Source organism: Macaca mulatta, chromosome 18 (assembly GCF_049350105.2).
Source record: "Macaca mulatta isolate MMU2019108-1 chromosome 18, T2T-MMU8v2.0, whole genome shotgun sequence".
NCBI classification, from domain to species: Eukaryota; Metazoa; Chordata; class Mammalia; order Primates; family Cercopithecidae; genus Macaca; species Macaca mulatta.
The window spans coordinates 26,618,149-26,640,758 of NC_133423.1; positions in this window are offsets into that span (position 1 = coordinate 26,618,149).

Here is a 22,610-nt window from a genome sequence, read left to right on the forward strand (position 1 = left end):
CTCCATGGGCTTCCAAATATCACTTTGCATATTCCATAAGAACAGTCTTTGTGAACGGCTTCATGAGGGGAACGCTGCAACTCTGTAAGATGAATTCGCAGAAAACATAGCAGTTTTTCAGAAAGCTTCTTTCCAGTTTTTAACTGAGGATGTTTTCTTTTTCAACATATCCCTCCATGGGTTTCAAATATCACTTCCAAATTCCCCAAGAACACCCTTAGCGAAAGGCTTCTTCATGGGAAAGACGTAACTCTGTGAGGTGAATTCACAGATCACAAAGAAGTTTCTCAGAAAGCTTCTTTCCCATTTTTATCGGAGGATATTTCCTTTGGACCTCTAGTCTTCAAAGGGATCTGAAGTATCAGTTCGCAGATTCCACAGAAATAAGGTAGCAAACATCTCCACGAAATACAGCTGTAACTCAGTGAGTGGAAGTCACACATCACAAAGGAGTTTCTCAGAAAGCTTCTTTCCAGTTTTTATCTGAGGATATTTCCTTTTTCACCATAGCCCTCCATGGGCTTCCAAACATCACTTTGCAATTTCCACAAGAACAGACTTAGCGAGTGGCTTCTTGATGAGACAGCAGTAACTCTGTGAGATCAATTCACAGAACAGAAAGCAGTTTCTCAGAAAGCTTCTTTCCAGTTTTTATCTGAGGATATTTTCTTTTTCACCCTACCCCTCCATGATATTCCAAATATCACTTTGCATATTCCACAATAACAGTCTTAGCGAAAGGCTTCTTGAGGGGAAAGCTGTAACTCTGTGAGACGAATTCACAGATCTCAAAGAAGTTTCTCAGAAAGCTTCTTTCCAATTTTTTGTCGGAGGATGTTTCCTTTGGCCCTATAGTCTTCAAAGGATTCCGAGATATCAGTTCTCAGATCCACAGAAAAAAGGCTAGTATACGGCTCCACAAAATACAGCTGTAACTCAGTGAGTGGAAGTCACACATCACAAAGCAGTTTCTCAAAAAGTTCTTTCCAGTTTTTAACTTTGGATATTTTCTTTTTCAAGAAAGCCCTCCATGGCCTTCCAAATACAACTTTGCAAATTTCACAAGAACAATCTTAGCGAATGGCTTCTTGAGGGGAAAGCTGTAATTTTGTGAGATGAATTTACAGATCACAAAGAAGTTTCTCAGAAAGCTTCTTTCTCCTTTTATCGTAAGGTATTTCCTTTGGCCCTATAGTCTCCAAAGGGATCCGATATATCAGTTCTCATATTCCACAGAAATAAGGCTATCAAGCAGCTCCACGAAAGACAGCTGTTACTCAGTGTGTGGAAGTCACACATCACAAGGCAGTTTCTCAGGAAGCTTCTTTCCAGTGTTTATCTGAAGATATTTTCTTTTTACCGTAGCCCTCCATGGGCTTCTAAATATCACTTTGCAAATTCCACCACAACAGTCTTAGCGAAAGGCTTCTTGAGGAGAAAGCTGTAACTCTGTGAGATGAATTCAAAGATCACAAAGAAGTTTCTCACAAAGCTTCTTTCTCCTTTTAATCGGAGAATATTTCCTTTGGCCCTATGGTCTTCAAAGAGATACGAAATATCCGTTCTCAGATTCCACTAAAATAAGGCTATCAAGCAACTCCATGAAATACACCTGTAACTCAGGGAGTGGAATTCACAAATCACAAAGAAATTTCTCAGAAATCTTTTTTTCTCATTTTTATCCGAGTATATTTCCTTTGGCCTTAGAGTCTTCAAAGGGATAAAAATATCAGTTCTTACATTCCATAGAAATGAGGCTAGCAAACAGCTCCACGAAATACAGCTGTAACTCAGTGAATGGAGTCACACATCGGAAAGCAGTTTCTGAAAACTTCTTTCCAGTTTTCATCTGAGGATATTTTCTTTTTCACCATAGCCCACAAAGGGCTTCCAAGTATCACTTTGCAAATTCCACAAGAACAGTCTTAGCAAAAGGCTTCTTAAGGGGAAAGCTGTAACTCTGTGAAATGAATTCACAAGTCACAAAGAAGTTTCTCAGAAAGCTTCTTTTCATTTTTATCGGAGGATATTTCCTTGGCCCTATAGTCCTCAAAGAGATCCAAAATGTCACTTCTCAGATTCCACAGACATAAGGCTAGCAAACTGTTCCACGATATACAACTGTAACTCAGTGAGTGGAAGTCACAGATCACAAAGCAGTTTCTCAGAAAGCTTCTTACCAGTTTTTATCTGAGGATATTTTCTTTTTCACCATAACCCTCCAAGGGCTTCGAAATATCACTTTGCAAATTCCACAGGGAACAGTATTAGCGAAAGGCTTCTTGGGGGGAAAGCTGTAACTCTCTGAGATGAATTCACAGATCACAAAGCAGTTTTTCAGAGAGCTTCTTTCCAGTTTTTAACTGAGGATATTTTTCTTTTTCACCATATCCTTTTATGGGCTTCCAAATATCACTTTGCAAATTCCACAAGAACAGTCTTAGCGAAAGGCTTCTTGAGGGGAAAGCTCTAACTCGGTGAAATGAATTCACAGATCACAAAGAAGTTTCTCAGAAAACTTCTTTCTCATTTTTATTGGAGGATATTTCCTTTGACCCTATTGTCTTCAAAGGGATCCGAAATATCAGTTCTCAGAGTCCACAGAAATAAGGCTAGGAAACAGCTCCACGAAATACAGCTGTAACTCAGTGAGTGGAAGTCACCCATCACTAAGCACTTTCTCAGAAAGCTTGGTTCCAGTCTTTATCTGAGTATATTTTCTTTTTCACCATAGCCCTCCATGTGCTTCCAAATATCACTTTGCAAATTCCACAAGAACAGTGTTAGCGAACGATTCCTTGTGGGGAAAGCTGTAACTCTGTGAGATGAATTCACAGAAAACAAAGTAGTTTCTTGTAAAGCTTCTTCCCATTTTTTATCTGAAGATAATTTCTTTTTCTCCAAAGCCCTCCATGGGCTTCCAAATATCACTTTGCAAATTCCACAAGAACAGTGCTAGCAAAAGGCTTCTTGTGGGGAAAGCTATAACTCTGTGAGATGAATTCACAGATCCTAAAGAGGTTTCTCAGAAAGATTCTTTCTCTTTTTTATGGGAGGATATTTGCTTTGGCCCTATAGTCTTCAAAGGGATCCGAAATATCAGTTCTCAGATTCCAGAGAAAGATGGTTAGCAAACAGCTCCACGAAATACAGCTGTAACTCTGTGAGTGGAAGTCACACATCACAAAGCAGTTTCTCAGAAAGCTTTCTCCCAGTTTTTGTCTGAGGATATTTTTTTACCCATAGCCCTCTATGGGCTTCCAAATATCTCTTTTCAATTTCCACAAAAACAGTCATAGCGAACGGATTGTTGAGGGAAAAGCTGTAACTCTGTGAGATGAATTCACAGATCACGATGCAGTTTCTCAGAAAGCTTCTTTCCAGTTTTAATCTGAGGATATTTTCTTTTTCACCATAGCCTTCCATGGGCTTCCAAATATCACTTTGCAAATTCCACAAGAACAGTCTTAGCGAAAGGCTTCTTGAGGGGAAAGCTGTAACTCTGTGTAATGATTTCACAGAATACAAAGAAGTTTCTGAGAAAGTTTCTTTCTCATTTTATTTTATTTTATTTTATTTTATTTTATTTTATTTTTTTTGAGACGGAGTCTCGCTGTGTCGCCCAGGCTGGAGTGCAGTGGCGCGATCTCGGCTCACTGCAAGCTCCCCCTCCTGGGTTCACGCCATTCTGCCACCTCAGCCTCCGAGTAGCTGGGACTACAGGCACCCGCCACCACGCCCGGCTAGTTTTTTGTATTTTTAGTAGAGACGGGGTTTCACCATGTTAGGCAGGATGGTCTCGATCTCCTGACCTCGTGATCCACCCGCCTCGGCCTCCCAAAGTGCTGGGATTACAGGCTTGAGCCACCGCGCCCGGCCTTCTTTCTCATTTTAATCGGAGGATATTTCATTTGGTATTATAGTCTTCAAAGGGATTCGAAATATCATTTCTCAGATTCCACAGAAATAAGGCTAGCAAACAGCTTCACGAAATTCAGCTGTAGCTCAGTGAGTGGAAGTCACCCGTCACTATGCAAGAAAGCTTCGTTCCAGTTTTTATCTGAGGATATTTTCTCTTTCACCATAGCCCTCCAAGGTCTTCGAAATATCACTTTGCATATTCCACAGGGAAAAGTCTTAGGGAAAGGCTTCTTGAGGGGAAAGTTTTAACTCTGTGAGATGAATTCTCAGATCACAGAAAAGTTTCTGAGAAAGTTTCTTCCTCATGTTTATCGGAGGATATTTCCTTTAGCCCTTTAGTCTTCAAAGGGATCTGAAATATCAGTTGTGAGATTCCCAAGAAATAAACCTAGCAAAAAGTTCCACGAAATACAGCTGTAACTCAATGAGTGGAATTCACCCATCACAAAGCAGTTTCGCAGAAAGCTTCTTTCCGGTTTTTATCTGAGGATATTTTCTTTTTCATCATAGCCCTCTAAGGGCTTCCAAATATCACTTTGCAAATTCCACAAGAACAGTCTTAGCGAACGGCTTCTTTAGGTGATAACAGTAACTCTCTGAGATAAATTCACAGATCACAAAGCAGTTTCTCATAGAGCATCTTTCCAGTTTTTATCTGAGGATATTTTTCTTTTTCACCATATCCTTCCATGGGCTTCTAAATATCACTTTGCAAATTCCACAATAACAGTCTTAGTGAAAGGCATCTTGAGGGGAAAGCTGTAACTCTGAGAGATGAATTCACAGATCACAATGAAGTTTCTCAGAAAGCTTCTTTCTCATTTTTATCGGAGGATATTTCCTTTGGCCCTATAGTCTTCAAAGGAATCCGAAATATCAGTTCTCAGATTCCACAGAAATAAGGCTAGCAAACAGCTCCACGAAATACAGCTATAACTCAGTGAGTGGTAGTCACCCATCACTAAGCAGTTTCTCAGAAAGCTTGGATCCAGTTTTTAGATGAGGATATTTTCTTTTACACCATAGCCCTCCAAGCTCTTCGAAATATCACTTTGCAGATTCCATAGGGAACATTCTTAGAGAAATGCTTCTTGAGGGGAAAGCTGTAACGCTGTGAGATGAATTCTCAGATCACAAAAAAGGTTCTCAGAAAGCTTCTTCCTCATGTTTATCGGAAGATACTTCCTTTAGTCCTATAGCCTTCAATGGGATCCGAAATATCAGTTCTCAGATTCCCCAGAAATAAGTTTAGCAAAAAGTTCCACGAAATACAGCTGTAACTCAGTGAGTGGAAGTCACCCGTCACTAAGCAGTTTCGCAGAAATCTTCGTTCCAGTCTTTATCTCAGGGTATTTTCTTTTTCACCATAGCCCTCCATGGGCTTCCAATTATCACTTTGCAAATTCCACAAGAACATTCTTAGAGAAAGCCTTCTTTAGGGGAAAGCTGTAACTCTGTGAGATGAATTCACAGATTACAAAGAAGTTTCTCAGAAAGCTTCTTTCCCATTTTTATCGGAGGATATTCCCTTTAGAACTATAGTCTTCAAAGGGATCGGAAATATCAGCTCTCACATCCCACAGAAATAAGGCTAGCAAACAGCTCCACGAAATACAGCTGTAACTCAGTGAGTGGAAGTCACACATCACAACGCACTTTCTCGGAAAGCTTCTTTCCAGTTTTTATCTGAGGATATTTTCTTTTTCACCATAGCCTTCCACGGGCTTCCAAATATCACTTTTCAAATTCCACAAGAACAGTCTTAGCGAAAGGCTTCTTGAGGGGAAAGCTGTAATTCTGTGAGTTGAATTCACAGATCACAAAGCAGTTTCTCAGAGAGATTCTTTCCAGTTTTTATTTGACGTTATTTTCTTTTTCACCATATCCTTCCATGTGCTTCCAAATATGACTTTGCAAATTCCGCAAGAACCGTCTTAGCGATTGGCCTCTTGAGGTGAAAGCTGTAACTCTGTGAGATGAATTCAGAGATCACAAAGAAGTTTCTCAGAAAGCTTCTTTCTGATTTTTATGACAGGATATTTCCTTTGGCCGTATAGTCTTCAAAGGGATCCGAAATATCAGTTCTCAGATTCCACAGAAATAAGGCTAGCAAACAGCTCCACGAAATACAGCTGTAACATAGTGAGTGGAAATCACCCATCACTAAGCAGTTTCTCAGACAGCTTCGTTCCAGTTTTTATCTGAGGATATATCCTTTTTCACCATAGCTCTCCAAGGTCTTTGAAATATCACTTTGCAAATTGTACAGGGAACAGTCTTAGAGAAATACTTCTTGAGGGGAAAGCTGTAACTCTGTGAGATGAATTCTGAGATCACAGAAAATTTTCTCAGAAAGCTTTTTCCTCATTTTTATCGCAGGGTATTTCCTTTAGCCCTATAGTCTTCAAAGGGATCTGAAATATTAGTTCTCACATTCCACAGAAAAAGGCTAGCTAACAATTCCATGAAGTACAGCTGTAACTCAGTGAGTGTAAGTCACCCATCACAAAGCATTTTCTAAGAAAGCAACGTTCAAATTTTTATCTGAGGATATTTTCTTTTTCACCATTGCCCTCCATGGGCTTCCAAATATCACTTTGCAAATTCCACAAGAACAGACTTAGTGATCGGGTTCTTGAGGGGAAAGCTCTATCTCTGAGAGATGAATTCACTGAACAAAAAGCAGTTTCTCAGAAAGCTTTTTACCAGTTTTTATCTGAGGATATTTTCTTTTTCACCATAGCTCTCAAGGGGCTGCCAAATATCACTTTGAAAATTCCACTAGACAAGTTGTAGCGAACGGCTTATTGAGGGGAAAGCTCTATCTCTGTGAGATGAATTCACAGATCACAAAGAATTTTCTCACTAAGTTTCTTTCTCATTATAATCAGAGGATATTTCCTTTGTCGTAATAGTCTTCAAAGGGATCCAAAATATCAGTTACCAGATTCCACAAAAATAAGGTTAGTAGACAGCTCCATGAAATACAGCTGTATACTACTGCCCTCCAACCTGGGTGACAGAGCTGTCTCAAAAAAAAAAAAAATTTAGCTCCAACTCCCAGTGTGAGTGACACAGAAGACCGGTGATTTCTGCATTTTCAACTGAGGTACTGGGTTCATCTCACTGGGGAGTGCCGGACGATCGGTGCTGGTCAGCTGCTGCAGCCCGACCAGCGAGAGCTGAAGCAGGGCGAGGCATTGCCTCACCTGGGAAGCGTAAGGGGGAAGGGAATCCCTTTTCCTAGCCAGGGGAACTGAGACACACAACACCTGGAAAATCGGGTAACTCCCACCCCAATACTGCGTTTTAAGCAAACAGGCACACCAGAAGATCATATCCCACACCTGGCCGGGAGGGTCCCACACCCACAGAGCCTCCCTCATTGCTAGCACAGCAGTCTGTGATCTACCAGCAAGGCAGCAGCGAGGCTGGGGGAGGGGCGCTCGCCATTGCTGAGGCTTAAGTAGGTAAACAAAGCCGCCGGGAAGCTCGAACTGGGTGGAGCTCACAGCAGCTCAAGGAAACCTGCCTGTCTCTGTAGACTCCACCTCTGGGGACAGGGCAAAGTAAACAACAACAAAAGCAGCAGAAACCTCTGCAGACACAAACGACTCTGTCTGACAGCTTTGAAGAGAGCAGTGGATCTCCCAACACGGAGGTTGAGATCTGAGAAGGGACAGACTCCCTGCTCAAGTGGGTCCCTGACCCCTGAGCAGCCTAACTGGGAGACATCCCCCACTAGGGGCAGTCTGACACCCCACACCTCACAGGGTGGAGTACACCCCTGAGAGGAAGCTTCCAAAGCAAGAATCAGACAGGTACACTCGCTGTTCAGAAATATTCTATCTTCTGCAGCCTCTGCTGCTGATATCCAGGCAAACAGGGTCTGGAGTGGACCTCAAGCAATCTCCAACAGACCTACAGCTGAGGGTCCTGACTGTTAGAAGGAAAACTATCAAACAGGAAGGACACCTACACCAAAACCCCATCAGTACATCACCATCATCAAAGACCAGAGGCAGATAAAACCACAAAGATGGGGAAAAAGCAGGGCAGAAAAGCTGGAAATTCAAAAAATAAGAGCGTATCTCCCCTGGCAAAGGAGCGCAGCTCATCGCCAGCAACGGATCAAAGCTGGACGGTGAATGACTTTGATGAGATGAGAGAAGAAGGCTTTAGTCCATCAAATTTCTCAGAGCTAAAGGAGGAATTACGTACCCAGCGCAAAGAAATGAAAAATCTTGAAAAAAAAGTGGAAGAATTGATGGCTAGAGTAATTAATGCAGAGAAAGTCATAAACGAAATGAAAGAGATGAAAACCATGACACGAGAAATACGTGACAAATGCACAAGCTTCAGTAACCGACCCGATCAACTGGAAGAAAGAGTATCTGCGATTGAGGATCAAATGAATGAAATGAAGCGAGAAGAGAAACCAAAAGAAAAAAGAAGAAAAAGAAATGAACAAAGCCTGCAAGAAGTATGGGATTATATAAAAAGACCAAATCTACGTCTGATTGGGGTGCCTGAAAGTGAGGGGGAAAATGGAACCAAGTTGGAAAACACTCTTCAGGATATCATCCAGGAGAACTTCCCCGACCTAGTAGGCCAGGCCAACATTCAAATCCAGGAAATACAGAGAACGTCACAAAGATACTCCTCGAGAAGAGCAACTCCAAGACACATAATTGCCAGATTCACCAAAGTTGAAATGAAGGAAAAAATCTTAAGGGCAGCCAGAGAGAAAGGTCGGGTTACCCACAAAGGGAAGCCCATCAGACTAACAGCAGATCTCTCGGCAGAAACTCTCCAAGCCAGAAGAGAGTGGGGGCCAATATTCAACATTCTTAAAGAAAAGAATTTTAAACCCAGAATTTCATATCCAGCCAAACTAAGTTTCATAAGTGAAGGAGAAATAAAATCCTTTACAGATAAGCAAATGCTTAGAGATTTTGTCACCACTAGGCCTGCCTTACAAGAGACCCTGAAGGAAGCACTAAACATGGAAAGGAACAACCGGCACCAGCCATTGCAAAAACATGCCAAAATGTAAAGACCATCAAGGCTAGGAAGAAACTGCATCAACTAACGAGCAAAATAACCAGTTAATATCATAATGGCAGGATCAAGTTCACACATAACAATCTTAACCTTAAATGTAAATGGACTAAATTCTCCAATTAAAAGACACAGACTGGCAAACTGGATAAAGAGTCAAGACCCATCAGTCTGCTGTATTCAGGAGACCCATCTCACATGCAGAGACATACATAGGCTCAAAATAAAGGGATGGAGGAAGATTTACCAAGCAAATGGAGAACAAAAAAAAGCGGGGGTTGCAATATTAGTCTCTGATAAAACAGACTTTAAACCATCAAAGAAAAAGAGACAAAGAAGGCCATTACATAATGGTAAAGGGATCAATTCAACAGGAAGAGCTAACTATCCTAAATATATATGCACCCAATACAGGAGCACCCAGATTCATCAAGCAAGTCCTTAGAGACTTACAAAGAGACTTAGACTCCCATACAATAATAATGGGAGACTTCAACACTCCACTGTCAACATTAGACAGATCAACGAGACAGAAAGTTAACAAGGATATCCAGGAATTGAACTCATCTCTGCAGCAAGCAGACCTAATAGACATCTATAGAACTCTCCACCCCAAATCAACAGAATATACATTCTTCTCAGCACCACATCGTACTTACTCCAAAATCGACCACGTAATTGGAAGTAAAGCACTTCTCAGCAAATGTACAAGAACAGAAATTATAACAAACTGTCTCTCAGACCACAGTGCAATCAAACTAGAACTCAGGACTAAGAAATTCAATCAAAACCGCTCAACTACATGGAAACTGAACAACCTGCTCCTGAATGACTACTGGGTACATAACGAAATGAAGGCAGAAATAAAGATGTTCTTTGAAACCAATGAGAACAAAGATACAACATACCAGAATCTCTGGGACACATTTAAAGCACTGTGTAGAGGGAAATTTATAGCACTAAATGCCCACAAGAGAAAGCAGGAAAGATCTAAAATTGACACTCTAACATCACAATTAAAAGAACTAGAGAAGCAAGAGCAAACACATTCGAAAGCTAGCAGAAGGCTAGAAATAACTAAGATCAGAGCAGAACTGAAGGAGATAGAGACAAAAAACTCTCCAAAAAATCAATGAATCCAGGAGTTGGTTTTTTGAAAAGATCAACAAAATTGACAGACCACTAGCAAGACTAATAAAGAAGAAAAGAGAGAAGAATCAAATCGACACAATTAAAAATGATAAAGGGGATATCACCACCGACCCCACAGAAATACAAACTACCATCAGAGAATACTATAAACACCTCTACGCAAATAAACTGGAAAATCTAGAAGAAATGGATAATTTCCTGGACACTTACACTCTTCCAAAACTAAACCAGGAAGAAGTTGAATCCCTGAATAGACCAATAGCAGGCTCTGAAATTGAGGCAATAATTAATAGCCTACCAACCAAAAAGAGTCCAGGACCAGATGGATTCACAGCTGAATTTTACCAGAGGTACAAGGAGGAGTTGGTACCATTCCTTCTGAAACTATTCCAATCAATAGAAAAAGAGGGAATCCTCCCTAACTCATTTTATGAGGCCAACATCATCCTGATACCAAAGCCTGGCAGAGACACAACAAAAAAAGAGAATTTTAGACCAATATCCCTGATGAACATCGATGCAAAATTCCTCAATAAAATACTGGCAAACCGGATTCAGCAACACATCAAAAAGCTTATCCACCATGATCAAGTGGGCTTCATCCCTGGGATGCAAGGCTGGTTCAACATTCGCAAATCAATAAACATAATCCAGCATATAAACAGAACCAAAGACAAGAACCACATGATTATTTCAACAGATGCAGAAAAGGCTTTTGACAAAATTCAACAGCCCTTCATGCTAAAAACGCTCAATAAATTCGGTATTGATGGAACGTACCTCAAAATAATAAGAGCTATTTATGACAAACCCACAGCCAATTTCGTACTGAATGGGCAAAAACTGGAAAAATTCCCTTTGAAAACTGGCACAAGACAGGGATGCCCTCTCTCACCACTCCTATTCAACATAGTGTTGGAAGTTCTGGCTAGGGCAATTAGGCAAGAGAAAGAAATCAAGGGTATTCAGTTAGGAAAAGAAGAAGTCAAACTGTCCCTGTTTGCAGATGACATGATTGTATATTTAGAAAACCCCATTGTCTCAGCCCAAAATCTCCTTAAGCTGATAAGCAACTTCAGCAAAGTCTCAGGATACAAAATTAATGTGCAAAAATCACAAGCATTCTTATACACCAGTAACAGACAAACAGAGAGCCAAATCATGAATGAACTTCCATTCACAATTGCTTCAAAGAGAATAAAATACCTAGGAATCCAACTTACAAGGGATGTAAAGGACCTCTTCCAGGAGAACTACAAACCACTGCTCAGTGAAATCAAAGAGGACACAAACAAATGGAAGAACATACCATGCTCATGGGTAGGAAGAATCAATATCGTGAAAATGGCCATACTGCCCAAGGTAATTTATAGATTCAATGCCATCCCCATCAAGCTACCAATGAGTTTCTTCACAGAATTGGAAAAAACTGCTTTAAAGTTCATATGGAACCAAAAAAGAGCCCGCATCTCCAAGACAATCCTAAGTCAAAAGAACAAAGCTGGAGGCATCACGCTACCTGACTTCAAACTATACAACAAGGCTACAGTAACCAAAACAGCATGGTACTGGTACCAAAACAGACATATAGACCAATGGAACAGAACAGAGTCCTCAGAAATAATACCACACATCTACAGCCATCTGATCTTTGACAAACCTGAGAGAAACAAGAAATGGGGAAAGGATTCCCTATTTAATAAATGGTGCTGGGAAAATTGGCTAGCCATAAGTAGAAAGCTGAAACTGGATCCTTTCCTTACTCCTTATACGAAAATTAATTCAAGATGGATTAGAGACTTAAATATTAGACCTAATACCATAAAAATCCTAGAGGAAAACCTAGGTAATACCATTCAGGACACAGGCATGGGCAAAGACTTCATGTCTAAAACACCAAAAGCAACAGCAGCAAAAGCCAAAATTGACAAATGGGATCTCATTAAATTAAAGAGCTTCTGCACAGCAAAAGAAACTACCATCAGAGTGAACAGGCAACCTACAGAATGGGAGAAAATTTTTGCAATCTACTCATCTGACAAAGGGCTAATATCCAGAACCTACAAAGAACTCAAACAAATTTACAAGAAAAAAACAAACAACCCCGTCAAAAAGTGGGCAAAGGATATGAACAGACATTTCTCAAAAGAAGACATTCATACAGCCAACAGACACATGAAAAAATGCTCATCATCACTGGCCATCAGAGAAATGCAAATCAAAACCACAATGAGATACCATCTCACACCAGTTAGAATGGCGATCATTAAAAAGTCAGGAAACAACAGGTGCTGGAGAGGATGTGGAGAAATAGGAACACTTTTACACTGTTGGTGGGATTGTAAACTAGTTCAACCATTATGGAAAACAGTATGGCGATTCCTCAAGGATCTAGAACTAGATGTACCATATGATCCAGCCATCCCATTACTGGGTATATACCCAAAGGATTATAAATTATGCTGCTATGAAGACACATGCACACGTATGTTTATTGCAGCACTATTCACAATAGCAAAGACTTGGAATCAACCCAAATGTCCATCAGTGACAGATTGGATTAAGAAAATGTGGCACATATACACCATGGAATACTATGCAGCCATCAAAAAGGATGAGTTTGTGTCTTTGTAGGGACATGGATGCAGCTGGAATCCATTATTCTTAGCAAACTATCACAAGAACAGAAAACCAAACACCGCATGTTCTCACTCATAGGTGGGAACTGAACAATAAGATCACTTGGACTCAGGAAGGGGAACATCACACACAGGGGCCTATCATGGGGAGGGGGGAGGGGGGAGGGATTGCATTGGTAGTTATACCTGATGTAAATGATGAGTTGATGGGTGCAGCACACCAACATGGCACAAGTATACATATGTAACAAACCTGCACATTATGCACATGTACCCTACAACTTAAAGTATAATAATAATAAATAAATTAAAAAAAATACAGCTGTATCTTGGTGAGTGGAAGTCACACATAACAAAGCAGTTTCTCAGAAATCTTCTTTCCACTTTTTTCTGAGGATGTTTTCCTTTTCTCCATAGCCCTCTATTGGCTTCCAAATATCACTTTGCAAATTCCACTAGAACAGTCTTAGCGAACGGCTTCTTGAGGCAAAAGCTGTAACTCTGTGATATGAATTCACAGACCAAAAAGCAGTTTCTCACAAAGCTTATTTCCAGTTTTTATCTGGGGGTATTTTCTTTTTAACCATAGCCCTCCATGGGCTTCCAAATACCACTTTGCAAATACCACAAAAACATTCTTAGCGAAGGCTTCTAGAGGGGAAAGCTGTATATCTGTGAGATGAATTTACAGATCGCAAAGAAGTTTCTCAGAAACTTCTGTCTCATTTTCCTCGGAGAATATTTGCTTTGGCCCTATATTTTTAAAAGGGATCCGAAATAGCACTTCTCAGATTCCACAGAAATAAGGCTAGCAAAGAGATCCACGAAATACAGCTGTAACTCAGTGAGTGGAAGTCACACATCACAAAGCAGTTTCTCAGAAAGCTTCTTTCCAGTTTTTTCTGAGGATATTTTCTTTTTCTCCATAGCCCTCTATTGGCTTCCAAATATCACTTTGCAAATTCCACTAGAACAGTCTTAGTGAACGGCTTCTTGAGGGGAAAGCTGTAACTCTGTGAGATGAATTCACAGAACACAAAGCAGTATCTCACAAAGCTTATTTCCAGTTTTTATCTGGGCGTATTTTGTTTTTCACCATAACCCTCCATGGGCTTCCAAATACCACTTTGGAAATTCCACAAAAACAGTCATAGCGAAGGCTTCTAGAGGGGAAAGCTGTAATTCTGTGAGGTGAATTTACAGATCACAAAGAAGTTTCTCAGAAACTTCTGTCTCATTTTCATCAGAGAATATTTGCTTTGGCCCTATATTTTTAAAAGGGTTTCGAAATATCAGTTCTCAGATTCCACAGAAATAAGGCTAACAAACAACTCCACGAAATACACCTGTATCTCAGTGAGTGGAAGTCACACATCACAAAGCAGTTTCTCCAAAACCTTTTTTCCAGTTTTTATCTGAGGATATTTTCTTTTTCACCATTGCACTCTATGGGCTCCCAAATATCACTTTGCAAATTCCACAAGAACCGTTTTTGCGAATGTCTTCTCGAGTGGATAGTTGTAACTCTGTGAGATGAATTCACAGATCACAAAGATGTTTCTCAGAAAGCTCCTTTCTCCTTTTTATTAGAAGATATTTCCTTTGGCACTATAGTCTTCAAAGGGATGCGAAATATAAGTTCTCAGATTCCACAGAAATTAGGCTAGCAAAGAGCTCGACGAAAGACAGCTGTAACTCAGTGAGTGGAAGTCACAAATCACAAAGCAGTTTCTCAGATAGCGTCATTCCAGTTTTTGTCTAAGGATGTTTTCTTTTTACCATAGTTCTCTATGGGCTTCCAAATATCACTTTGCAATTTCCACAAGAACAGTCTTAGCGAAAGTCTTCTTCAGGGAAATATGTAACTCTGTGAGATGAATTCACAGAACAAAAAGCAGTTTCTCAGAAAGCTTCTTTCCAGTTTTTATCTGGGGATATTTTCTTTTTCACCATAGCCCTCCATAGGCTTCGAAATACCACTTTGCAAATTTCACAAGAACAGTCTTAGTGAAAGGCTCTAGAGGGGAAAACTGTAACTCTGTGAGATGAATTCATAGATCGCAAAGAAGTTTCTCAGAAACTTCTGTCTCATTTTTATCGCAGGATATTTTCTTTGGCCCTATATTCTTCAAAGGGATCCGAAATATCAGTTCTCAGATTCCACAGAAATAAGGCTAACAAAGAGCTCCACGCAATACAGCTGTAAGTCAGTGAGTGGAAGTCACACATCACTAAGCAGTTTCTCAGAAAGCTTCTTTCCAGTTCTTATCTGAGGATATTTTCTTCTTCACCATAGCCCTTCATGTGCTTTTTAATATCACTTTGCAAATTCCACAAGAACAGTCTTAGTGAACGGTTTTTGTAGAGATAGCTGTAAATCTGTGAGATGAATTCACAGAACACAAAGCAGTTTCTCAGAAATCTTCTTTCCAGTCTTTATCTGAGGATAATTTTTTTCTCCATAGCCCTCCATGGGCTTCCAAATATGACTTTACAAATCTCATAAGAAAAGTCTTAACGAAAGGCTACTTGAGGGAAAAGCTGTAACTCTGTGAGATGAATTCACAGATCACAAAGAAGTTTCTCAGCAAGCAATCTGTGGATATTTTCTTTTTCACCATAGCCCTCTATGGGCTTCCAAATATCACTTTGCAAATTCCACAAGAACAGCCTTAGCGAACGGTTTCTTGAGGGGAAAACTGTAACCCTCTGAGATGAATTCAGAGATCACAAAGAAGTTTCTAGACAAGCTTCTTTCTCCTTTTTGTCAGAAGATATTTCCTTTGACACTATAGTCTTCAAAGGGATGTGAAATATCAGTTCTCAGATTCCACAGAAATAAGGCTAGCAAACAGCTCCATGAAAGAAAGCTGTAACTCTGTGAGTGGAAGTCACACATCACAAAACAGTTTCTGAAAAATCTTCTTTCCAGGTTTTCTCGGAGGATATTTTCTTTTTCACCATAGCCCTCTAAGGGCTTCCAAATATCACTTTGCAAATTCCACAAGCACTGGCTTAGCAAACGGCTTCTTGAGGGGAAAGCTGTAACTCTGTGAGATGAATTAACAGAACACTAAGCAGTTTTTCTGAAAGCTTCTTTCCATATTTCATCTGACGATATTTCCTTTTTCATCATAGCCCTCCATAGGCTTCCAAATATCACTTTGCAAATTCCACAAAAACAGTCTTAGAGAAAGGCTTCTTGAGGGGAAAACTGTATCTCTGTGAGATGATTTCACAAAACACAAAGAAGTTTCTCAGAGCGCTTCTTTCTCTTTGTTATCGGAGGATGTTTCCTTTGGCCCTGTAGTCTTCAAAGGGATCCGAAATATCCGATTTCAGATTCCACAGTAATATGGCTAGGAAACAGATACATGAAATACAGCTGTACCTCTGAGAGTGGAAGTCACACATCACAAAGCAGTTTCTCAGAAAGCTTCTTTCCAGTTTTTCTCTGAGGACATTTTCTTTTCCATCATAGTCCTCTTTGGGCTACCAAATATCACTTTGCAAATTCCACAAGAACGGACTTAGCGAACGGCTTCTTGAGTGGAAAGCTGTAACTCTGTGAGATGAAATAACAGAACACTAAGCAGTTTCTCAGAAAGCTTCTTTACAGTTTCTCTCTGAGGGTATTTTCTTTTTCAACAAAGCCCTCTATGGGCTTCCAAATAACACTTTTCAAATTCCAAAGAACAGTCTTAGGGAAAGGCTTCTTGAGGGGAAAGCTGTAACTCTGTGAGATGATTTCACAGAACACAAAGAAGTTTCTCAGAAAGCTTCTTTCTCTTTTTTATCGCTGGATATTTTCTTTAGCCCTATCGTCTTCCAAGAGATCCGAAATATCAGTTCTAAGATTCCACAGAAATAAGGCTAGCAAACAGCTCCAGGAAATACAGCTCTAACTCTGTGAGTGGAAGTCACACATCACAAAGCAGTTTCACACAAAGCTTCTTTCCAGTTATTCTCTGAGGATATTTTCTTTTTCACCGTAGCCCTCTATGGGCTTCCAAATATGACTTTGCAAATTCCACAAGAAAAGTCTTAGCTAAAGACTTCTTGAGGGGAAAGCTGTAATTCTGTGAGACGAATAAACAGAACACTAAGCAGTTTCTCAGAAAGCTTCTTTGCAGTTATAATCGGAGAATATTTTATTTTTCATCATAGACCTCCATGGGCTTCCAAATATCACATTGTAAATTCCACAAAAACAGTCTTTGCGAAAGGCTTTTTGAAGGGAAAGCTGTAACTCCGTGAGATGATTTCACAGAACACAAAGAAGTTTCTCAGAAAGCTTCTTTCTCTTTTTTATCGGAGGATATTTCCTTTGGCCATATTGTGTTCCAAGGGGTCTGAAATATCAGTTCTCAGATTCAACAGATATAAGGCTAGCAAACAGCTCCACGAAATACAGCTGTACCTTGAGTGTGGAAGTCACACATCACAAAGCAGTTTCTCAGAAAGCTTCTTTCCAGTTTCTATCTGAGCATATATATATTTTTTTTTCCGCATAGCCCTCCATGGGCTTCCAAATATCACTTTGCCCATTCCACAAGAACAGTCTCAGCGAAAGGGTTCTTGAGAGGATAGCTGTAACACTGTGAGATGATTTCACAGAACACAAAGAAGTTTCTCAGAAAGCTTCTTTCTCTTTTTTATCGGAGGATATTTCCTTTGGCCATATTGTCTTCCAAGGGGTCTGAAATATCAGTTTTCAGATTCCACAGAAATAAGGCTAGCAAACAGCTCCACGAAATACAGCTGTACCTGTGAGTGTGGAAGTCACACATCACAAAGCATTTTCTCAGAAAGCTTTTTTCCAGTTTTTCTCTGAGGATATTTTCTCTTTCAACAAATCCCCCTATGGGCTTCCAAATATCACTTTTCAAATTCCTAAGAACAGTCTTAGAGAACGGCTTCTTGAGGGGAAAGCTGTAATTCTGTGAGATGAATTATCAGAACACTAAGCAATTTCTCAGAAAGCTTCTTTCCAGTTTTCATTGGAGGATATTTTCTTTTTCACCATAGCCCTCCATTGGCTTCCAAATATCACTTTGCCAATTCCAGAAGAACAGTCTTAGTGATCGGCTTCTTGAGTGGAAAGCTGTAACTCTGTGAGATAATTTCACAGAACACGAAGAAGTTTCTCAGAAAGCTTCTTTCTCTTTTTTATCACTGGATATTTTCTTTAGCCCTATAGTCTTCCAATGGATCCGAAATATCAGTTCTCAGATTCCACAGAAATAAGGCTAGCAAACAGCTCCAGGAAATACAGCTCTAACTCTGTGAGTGGAAGTCACACATCACAAAGCAGTTTCTCAGAAAGCTTCTTTCCAGTTTTTTTCTGAGGATACTTTCTTTTTCACCATAGCCCTCTATGGGCTTCCAAATAACACTTTGCAAATTCCAGAAGAACAGTCTTAGTGATCGGCTTCTTGAGGGGAAAGCAGCAATTCTGTGAGATGAATTAACAGAACACTAAGAAGTTTCTCAGAAATCTTCTTTCCAGTTTTTATCTCAGGATATTTTCTATTTCACTATAGCCCTCCATGGGCTTCCAAATATCACTTTGCAAATTCCACAAGAACAGTCTTAGCGAAAGGCTACTGTAGAGGAAAGCTGTAACTCTGTGAGATGATTTCACACAACACAAAGAAGTTTCTCAGAAAGATTCTTTCTCTTTTTTAATGGAGGATATTTCCTTTGACCCTATAGCCTTCCAAGGGATCTGACGGATCAGTTCTCAGATTACACAGAAATAAGGTTAGCAAACATCTCCACGAAATAGACCTGTAACTCTCTGAGTGGAAGTGACACATCACACAGCAGTTTCTCAGAAGCCTTCCTTCCAGTTCTTCTCTGAGGATATTTTCTTTTTCACCATAGCCCTCCATGGGCTTCCAAATATGACTTTGCAAATTCCAGAAGAAAAATCTTAGCAAAAGGCTTCTTGAGGGGAAAGCTGTAAGTCTGTGAGATGATTTTGCAGAACACAAAGAAGTTTCTCAGAAAGCATCTTTCTCTTTTATATCTGAGGATATTTCCTTTGGCCCTATAGTCTTCCAATGGATCCGAAATATCAGTTCTCAGATTCCACAGAAATAAGGCTAGCAAACAGCTCCACTAAATACAGCTGTTATTCTGTGAGTGGAAGTCACACATCACAAAGCATTTTCTCAGAAAGCTTCTTTCCAGATTTTCTCTGAGGATATTTTCTTTTTCACCATAGACCTTTAGGGGGTTCCAAATATCACTTTGCAAATTCCACAAGAACTTACTTAGCGAACGGCTTCTTGAGGGGAAAGCTATAACTCTGTGAGATGATTTCACAGAACACAAAGAAGTTTCTCAGAAAGCATGTTTCTCTTTTTTATCGGAGGATATTTCTTTTGGATCTATAGTCTTCCAAGGGATCCGAAATATCAGTTCCCAGATTCCACAGAAATAAGGCTAGCAAACAGATCCACGAAATACAGCTGCAACTCTGTGAGTGGAAGTCACACATCACAAAGCAGTTTCTCAGAAAGCTTCTTTCCAGTATTTCTCTGAGGATATTTTCTTTCTCACCATAGCCCTCAAGGGGCTTCCTAATATCTCTTTGCCAATTCCACGAGCACAGTCTTAGTTAAAGGCTTCTTGAGGGGAAAGCTGAAACTCTGTGAGATGAATTAGCAGAACACTAAGCAGTTTCTCAGAAAGTTTGTTTCCAGTTTTCATCTGAGGATATTTTCTTTTTCACCATAGCCCTGTATGGGCTTCCAAATATCACTTTGCAAATTCCACAAGAACAGGCTAAGCGAACGGCTTCTTGAGGGGAAAGCTGTAACTCTCTGCTACGAATTAACAGAACGTTAAGCAGTTCATTAGAAAGCTTCTTTCCAGTTTAAATCTGAGGATATTTCCTTTTTCACCTTAGCCCTCCATGGGCTTCCAAATATCCCTTTGCATATTCCACAACAACAGTCTTAACAAACGGCTTCTTCAAGGGAAAGCTGTAACTCTGTGAGATGATTTCACAGAACACAAAGAAGTTTCTCAGAAGGATTCTTTCCCTTTGTTATCGGAGGATATTTCCTTTGGCCCTATAGTCTTCAAAGGGATCCGAAATATCTGTTCTCAGATTCCACAGAAATAAGGCTAGCAAAGCGATCCACGAAATACAGATGTAACTCTGTGAGTGGAAGTCAAACATCACAAAGCAGTTTCTCAGAAAGCTTCTTTATAGGTTTTCTCTGAGGATATTTTCTTTTTCACCATATCCCTGAATGGGCTTCTAAATATCACTTTACAAATTCCACAAAACTGGCTTAGCGAACGGCTTTTTGAGGGGAAAGCTGTAACTCTGTGAGATGAATTAACAGAATACAGAGCAGTTTCTAGGAAAGCTTCTTTCCAGTATTCATCTGAGGATATTTCCTTTTTCACCATAGTCCTCCAAGGGCTTCCAAATATCGCTTTGCAAATTCCACAAGAATAGTCTTAGCCAAAGGCTTCTGGAGGGGAAAGCTGTAACTCTGTGAGTTGATTTCACAGAACACAAAGTACTTTCTCAGAAAGCTTCTTTCTATTTGTAATGGGAAGATATTTCCCTTGGCCCTATGGTCTTCAAAGGGATCCGAAATATCCGTTCTCAGATTCCACAGAAATAAGGCTAGCAATCAGATCCAAGAAATACAGCTGTAACTCTGGGATTTCAAGTCACACATCACAAAGCAGTTTCTCAGAAAGCTTCTTTCCAGTTTTTCTCTGAGGATATTTTCTTTTTCACCGTAGCCCTCAATGGGCTTCCAAATATCACTTTGCAAATTCCACAAGAACAGGCTTAACCAACGGCTTTTGCGGGGAGAGCTGTAACTCTGTGAGATGAATTAACAGAACACTAAGCAGTTTCTCAGAAAGCTTCTTTCCAGATTTCATCTGAGGATATTTCCTTTTTCACGATAGCCCTCTAGGGGCTTCCAAATATCACTTTGCAAATTCCACACAACAGGCTTAGAGAAAGGCTTCTTTAGCAGAAAGCTGTAACTGTGTGAGATGATTTCACAGAACACAAAGGACTTTCTCAGAATGCTTCTTTCTCTTTGTTATGGGAAGATATTTCCTTTGGCCATATAGTCTTCAAAGGGATGCGAAATATCTGTTCTCAGATTCCACAGAAATAAGGCTAGCAAAGAGATCCACGAAATACAGTTGTAACTCTGTGAGTGGAATTCACACGTCACAAAGCAGTTTCTCATAAAGCTTCTTTCCAGTTTTTCTCTGAGGATATTTTCTTTTTCACCATAGCTTTCTATGGGCTTCCAAATATCACTTTGCAAATTTCACAAGAACAGGCTTAGCGAACGGCTTCTTGATCGGAAAGCTGTAACTCTGTGACATGAATTAACAGAACACTAAGCAGTTTTTCAGAAAGCTTCTTTCCAGTTTTCATATGAGGATATTTCCTTTTTCACCGTAGGCCTCCATGTGCTTCCATATATCACTTTGGAATTCCACAAGAATAGTGTTAGCGAAAGGCTTCTTGAGGGGAAAGCTGTAACTCTGTGAGATGATTTTACAAACACAAAAAAGTATCTCAGAAAGCTTCTTTCTCTTTGTTATGGAAGGATATTGCCTTTGGAACTATAGACTTCAGAGGGATCCGAAATATCCGATCTCAGATTCCACATAAATAAGGCTAGCAAAGACATCCACGAAATACAGCTGAAACTCTGTGAATGGAAGGCGCACGTCACAAAGCAGTTTCTCAGAAAGCTTCTTTCCAGTTTTTCCCTGAGGATATTTTCTCTATCACTATAGCCCTCTATGGGATTCCAAATATCACTTTGCAAATTCCACAAGAACAGGCTTAATGAACAGCTTCTTGAGGGGAAAGCTGTAACTCTGTGACATGAATTAACAGAACACTAAGCAGTTTCTCAGAAAGCTTCTTTCCAGTTTTCATCTGAGGATATTTCCTTTTTCACCATAGCCCTCCATGGGCTTCCAAATATCACTTTGCAAATTCCACAAGAATAGTCTTAGCGAAATGCTTCTTGAGGGGAAAGCTGTAACTCTGGGAGATGATTTCACAAACCACAAAGAAGTTTCTCAGAAAGCTTCTTCCTGTTTGTTATGGGAGGATATTTCCTTTGGCCCTATAGTCTTCAAAGGAATCCGAAATATCCTTTCTCCAACTCCACAGAAATAAGGCTAGCAAACAGATCCACGAAATACAGCTGCAAATCTGTGAGTGGAAGTCAGACGTCAGAAAGCACTTTCTCAGAAAGATTCTTTCAGTTTTTTCCAGAGGATATTTACATTTCACCTTAGCCCTCTATGGGCTTCCAAATATCACTTTGCAAATTCCAAAAGAACAGGCTTATCAAACGGCTTCTTGAGGGAAAAGCTGTAACCCTCTGTCACGAATTAAGAGAACACTAAGCATTTTCCAGAAAGATTGTTTCCAATTTTCATCTGAGGATATTTCCTTTTTCACCATAGCCCTCCATGGGCTTCCAAATATCACATTGAATATTCCACAAGAATAGTCTTAGCGAAAGGTTCTTTAGGAGAAAGCTGTAACTCTGCGAGATGATTTCACAGAACACAAATGACTTTCTCAGAAGCTCTTTCTCTTTGTTATTCGAGGATATTTCATTTGGCCCTATAGTCTTCAAAGGGAACCGAAATATCCGTACTCAGATTCCACAGAAATAAGGCTAGCAAACAGATACACGACATACAGCTGTAACTCTGTGAGTGGAAGTCACACATCACAAAGCAGTTTCTCAGAAAGCTTCTTTCCAGTTTTTCTCTGAAGATATTTTATTTTTCCCCGTAGCCCTCTATGGGCTT